Here is a 6,000-nt window from a genome sequence, read left to right as displayed (position 1 = left end):
GGGAGATGGGGAAGTGCAGAGGGACCTGGGTGTTCTTGTGCACCAGTCACTGAAGGAGAGCATGCAGGTGCAACAGGCGATTAAGAAGGCAAATGGTATGTTGGCCTTCATATCAAGGGGGTTCGAGTATAGGAATAGGGATACCTTACTACAGCTGTACAAGGTGCTGGTGAGACCGCATCTGGAGTATTGTGTACAGTTTTGGTCGCCCCATCTGCGGAAGGATGTTCTTGCCATGGAAAGAGTGCAACGACGATTCACCAGGCTGATACCTGGAATGGCGGGAATGACCTACGAAGAGAGATTAAATAGTTTGGGCTTGTACTCACTGGAGTTTAGAAGATTGAGAGGGGATCCCATCGAAACATATAAAATTATGGCAGGCCTGGACAGGCTGAATTCAGAGAGAATGTTTCCAATGGCCGGGGAGCACAGAACCAAGGGCCACAGTCTAAAAATAGCGGGCAAATCATTTAAAACAGAGATGAGGAAGAATTTCTTCACTCAAAGAGTGGTGAGCCTGTGGAATTCCCTGCCACAGAGGGCTGTGAAGGCTAATTCAATAAATATTTTCAAGAGAGAATTGGATATATTTCTGAAGGCTAAGGGGATTAAGGGTTACGGAGAAAAGGCGGGGACGGGGTACTGAACTGGTAAGATCAGCTATGATCTCAGACGAAGATCAGCCATGATCTCATTGAATGGCGGAGCAGGCTCGAAGGGCCGAATGGCCTACTCCTGTTCCTATCTCTATGTTTCTATGTTTCTATGTTTCTATGTTCAAGGCTGAGATCGAAAGATTTTTGGACAAAAAGGGAATCAAATTAAATGGGAATAGTGTGGGAAAGTGGAGTTGAGGTTAAAGATCAGCCAAGATCTTATTGAATGGCAGAGCAGGAGAGATGCGCGGTATGGCCGACTCCTGCTCCTATTTCCTATGCTCTTACGATACATAGTTGAACTGCAAAGTTTTGCAGGGCTAAGAGGAAAGAGCCGGGGAGTGGGACTAAGTAGTTAGCTCTTTCAGAGAGCCAGTACAGGCACGATGAGCTGAAAGAAATCTTGCGCTGTATCGTTCAATGATTCTATTAATAGATCAATTTCTGCCATTCTGTACAGCCCTCCTAAACAATGCACCGGAATTCTATTTCGGTAAAGGAGCTGTTCATGCTCACATCCTCTTCAGCCTCAGGCACGCATCATCTTTGCCCTCCCGCTCACATCCCCTTCACCCTCACGCTCGCGTCCCCATCGCCCTCGAACTCGTGTCCCCTTACCCCGCACCCTCGCATCCCCTTCCCCCTCCCCTTTCACTTCCACCTCCCCCTCCCCCTCCCCCTCGCTTGCCCGTCCCCCTCCCCCCTCACGTCCTCTTCCCCCCTCAAGTCACCTTCCCCGTTGCATCCCCTTCCCCCCTCACGTTACCTTCCCCTCCCCTTCGTGTCCCCATCCCCCTCCCCATTCCCCACGCGTCCCCTTCCCCCTCCCCATCCCCCTCGCATCCCCTTGCCCTCGCATCCCCTCCCCATCCCCTCCCGTTCCCCTCCCCCCTCACCACCCACCTCCCCATCGCGTCCCCTTCCCCCTCCACCTCGCTTCCCCTTCCCCTCACTTCCACTTCCCCCTCACGTCCCCTACCCACTCCCACTCCCCTTCCCCTTCCCCCTCACCATCACCCTCCCCCTCGTGTCCCCTTCCTCCTCCTCCTCATGTCCCCTTCCCCCTCCTTCCCCCCTCGCTTCCCCCTCCCTCCCCCCTCGCTTCCCCTTCCCCCTCCCTCTCCCCCTCACTTCCCCCTCCCCTTCCCTCTCCCACTCACTTCCCCCTCGCCCTCGCATCCCCTTCCCCCTCCCTCTCCCCCTCACATCCCCTTCCCCCTCCCTCTCCCCCTCGCTTCCCCCTCCGCCTCCACTTCCTTTCCCCTTCCCCTTCCGCCCTCCCCCTCACGTCACCCTCCCCCTCCCAACTCCCCCCTCGCGACCCCTTCCCCCTCCCCTTCCCCCCTCACGTCCCCCTCCCCCTCCCCACTCCCCGCCCGTGTCCCCTTCCCCCTCCCCATCCCCCCTCGCGTCCTCTTCCCACTCCCCTTCCCTTCACGTCCCCTTTGCCTCGCATCTCCTTCCCCTCCCCCTCGCACATTCCCCTCGCATCCCCATCCCTCTCCCCCTCCCCCTCCCGTCCCCATGCCCCTCCCCCTCGCGTCCCCTTCCCCCTCCCCATCGCGTCCCCCTCCCCATCGCGTCCCCCTCCCCATCGCAACCCCTCCCCTTTCCCCCTCCCCCTCGCATCCCCGTCCCTTTCCTCTCATGTCACCTTCCCCTCCCCCACGCCCCTTCCCCTTGTGCCCCCTTCCCCACCTCCCCATCACGTCCCCCTCCCCCTTCCCCATCCTCGTTGCTTCCCCTTCCCCCTCCCCCTCCCCCTCCCCTTCCCCTCCCCCTCATGTCCACTTCCTCCTCCACTTCCCCTCCAGCTCCCCCTCATGTCCCCTTCCCCCTCCCCTTCCCCTTCCCCCTCCCCCTCCCCTTCCCCTCCCCCTCATGTCCCCTTCCTCCTCCACTTCCCCTCCACCTCCCCCTCATGTCCCCTTCCCCCTCCCCTTCCCCCTCCCCCTCCCCCTCCCCTCCCCCTCCCTCTCGCGTCCCCTTCCCCTTCCCCCTCCCCCTCTCCCTCACGTCTCCTTCCCCCTTCCCTTCCCCCTCGCATCCCCTTCCCCCTCGCGTGCCCTTCCCCCTCGCATCCCCTTCCCACTCCCCCTCCGTCCCCTTCCCCCTCCCCCAAGCGTCCACTTCCCCCTTCCCCTCACGTCCCCGTTCCATCAAGGTCATCATCTGAATCCTGTGCAGTAGAATTCTTGCATGAACTCACCCAGTAGTGAGCTGACACCCGATCGGCCTCTTTCCCCTGGCCTGGCTGCAGCCCACTGGTGTTCAGTAGATCACCACGTGCAGAGCCCGCCTCCATACTACACTCTAAAATCCTCGCTGTGCCATTTCCTGAGCTGGTGCCTTTGACTGCCAGATGCACTGATGGTGTGTCTTCTTCTCCTCTTTCAATGCTCTCCTCCATCGATTTAGGGACTGGCTGTTCATGTTGGAGTTCTTGCATAACTGAAAGGAGAAAGGCACACGGGTCAGGATGTGGTGAGGAAAGGGGAAAGCAAGATACCCATGCATACACCATCAACAGCCTATAAGTGAGTATAGTGTGTGAGCTGAGGGGCAAATGGGATGTGAGAAGAAGGATTAGGTGTGAGCAGACCGTCATCATAAGCAATGATTTCAACTTTCCCGTTCGCCACGGCCTCTGTGAATGCTGCTCGAATGATGTCGGACGCTGTTCCCTCCAACTCCATCAGGTTCTCCAGACGGGCTTTCCCTCCACCCATCTGCTGTGGCTGCTGGTGGTTAACAGCAACCATTTCCTGCAAGAGAACTTGAAGTGTCAGTGAGTGTGGTGCTTTGTGTTTTGGTGATGTGCCTGCCATTGTTGAATAGTTGCCAGTGTGTGCTATGTGTGTGATGTGGTTGTGTGTCTTGCAGCAGTGGTCAGTGTGTGTGGGTCACGTGAAACTATGATTCTGAAGTATGATTGGTGATTGCTAGAGACTGTAGGTAGGTGAGTGATGGGGGTGTGGCCCATTGAGCAATGTGTGAGACTTGTGGTGCAGAGGGTGTGATATGGCATTTGATAATGTATTCACGCAAATTGACCACTCATCTGAGGTCAATAAACTTTTTGATGCACAGTAGCCAGGTCCTGGGCCTAACTCTTATCGCACTGACGGCTTCAGCGATCTCTCCCGCAGTCTTCTGGTTTTCTGCCTTGAAGGCCTCTTGAGCCCTAGGATGGTGTGTCTTCTTCTCCTCTTTCACTGCTCTCCTCCATCGATTCAGGGACAGGCTGGCCAAGTTGGAGTTCTTATGTAACTGAAAGGGGAAAAGCACAAGGGTCAGGATGTGCTGATGAAAGGGGGAAAAGCAAGAGACACATGCATATACCATCAACAGCTTATAATTGAGAATATATTGTGGGCTGAGGGGCAAGTGGGATGTGAGAAGACGGATTAGGTGTGAGCAGACCGCCATCATCATCAATGCTTTCAACTTTGCCGTTCACCACGCACTCTGTGAATGCTGCTCGAATGCTGTCGAGCGCTGCTCCCTCCAACTCCATCAGGTTCTCCAGACGGTCTTTCCCTCCACCCATCTGCTGCAGCTCCCGGTGGTTATCATCGACCATTTCCTGCTAGAGAAAGTGAGGTGTCAGTGCACGTGGTGCTTTGCATTTGGATGATGTACCTGCCATTGTTGAATAGTTACCAGTGTGTGCTAGGTGTTGTGATGTGGGTGTGTGTCTTGCAGCAGTGGTCAGTGTGTGTGGGTCATGTGAAACTATGATTGAGTAGTATGAGTGGTGATTGCTAGAGATTGTTTGTAGCTGAGTGACTGGGGTGCGGCACATTGAGCAATGTGCGAGGCTTATGGTGCAGATGGTGCGATATGGCATTTGATGATGCATTCACCCACCTTGACCACTCGTCTGAGAACATTAAACTTTTGTGGTACTGCATCCAGGTCCTGGAGCTAACAATTGTCGCAACACAGCCCTCTGATGTTCTGCCTTGAAGGCCTCTTGATCCTCTGGGATAGATGGCCTGAAGCGTTTATGAAACCCCAGGACCAAGGCCTGATTGCTGCATCTGAAAAAGTACTCATCCTTTCCCTAAGCTGTTAGAACATGACTCTCTCCACAATGACAATGAGTTGCTTCTGCATCAAAGCACTTCCTCCTAAAGTAGTGCAGTGAACCTAGGCCAAACTTTATTGGCCATTAGAATGCACATGATACTGCCCCCCTGTTCAGTGCTATGCCAATCAGCAGCGGGTTTAGGGCTGAGATCAGCTTTGCAATCATTTCAAAGAGCAGGATTTTGTGTGTTGCCTGCAACACTTACAAATGACTGGAGCAGATCGATCTTTGCGCTGCCTGCGCCTGTTTTCAGGCCTTGTACAATTTCTAGAGCTTTATTACAGATCACAACAAATTGCCGCATAACAACAATGCTCCTGATGTCCCTACTGGATTTTGTTGCCAATTATCTTAAATCTGTGTCCTTTGGTAACCGACCCTCCCGCCAGTGGAAACAGTTTCTCCCTATATACTCTATCAAAGCCCTTCATGATTTTGACTGCCTCATGTAAATCTACACTTATCTGCTTTAAGAAGAACAATCCCAGATTCTCTAATCTCTCCACATAACTGAAGTCGCCGTAACAATTCAGGGAGTAAGTCTTTGTGTAATGGGGATCCCTGGAACTGTGATTTATTTGCACTTTGCTCCTGGAAGTGAGAAAATAAGTGCAAGAAACTCCTGACAGTGAGTTCTTTGCAGGGCTTCTGTGGAACAGTTAGTATTTGTGGATGGGTTCCCAGTAATTGTGCCATAACCCCAGTAATTTCCATGCAATTGTAAATCTTTATTCAGTTACCAATGACTCCATCACCATTTACAATAATAGGGCTCTTGGAATCTTGTCACATGGGTTTCTGGATGCGTATCAATAATAGTGGGGTTCCCTCAAGAATATTTCAATGTTTAGAGCAGGAAAATGGCCATATCTGACTATGTGCAGGGTCAATGGTTGTGTATTTCTGGGAAAGATTCTGAGTCATGTGCAGGCATTCCTTGCGGTTGGCAGGAGTGTGTCAGCATTTTGTGGGCAATGGAAATAGGAAAATGTTTGTCATGGATCTTCAGGAATGAGTAAAGAATATTCCCGGGGTCACAAACACATGGGCCCAGAAATTCGGGTCGGAGGCTTCCCACGGGTCCAAGCCGCTGACCTGCATTTATCTAGTGCGCCGGCCGTTGAGCTGTGGGCCTGCATGGGATTTCGATCCTGGGCCTCCTCCAACTGCCGGTATGCAGTTTCGATATCCCAGGGACGCGGTTCGTTCGATGTATCCCCTGGGATCACGTGGGCCATGGAGAGCCAA

The sequence above is a fragment of the Somniosus microcephalus genome, unplaced genomic scaffold (genome assembly GCF_052327205.1).
Source record: "Somniosus microcephalus isolate GS21.2 unplaced genomic scaffold, FLI_Smic_1.0 unresolved_chr4, whole genome shotgun sequence".
Taxonomy (NCBI): Eukaryota; Metazoa; Chordata; class Chondrichthyes; order Squaliformes; family Somniosidae; genus Somniosus; species Somniosus microcephalus.
The sequence above is the reverse complement of the archived record's forward strand: the minus strand, read 5'-3'. Positions refer to the sequence as shown.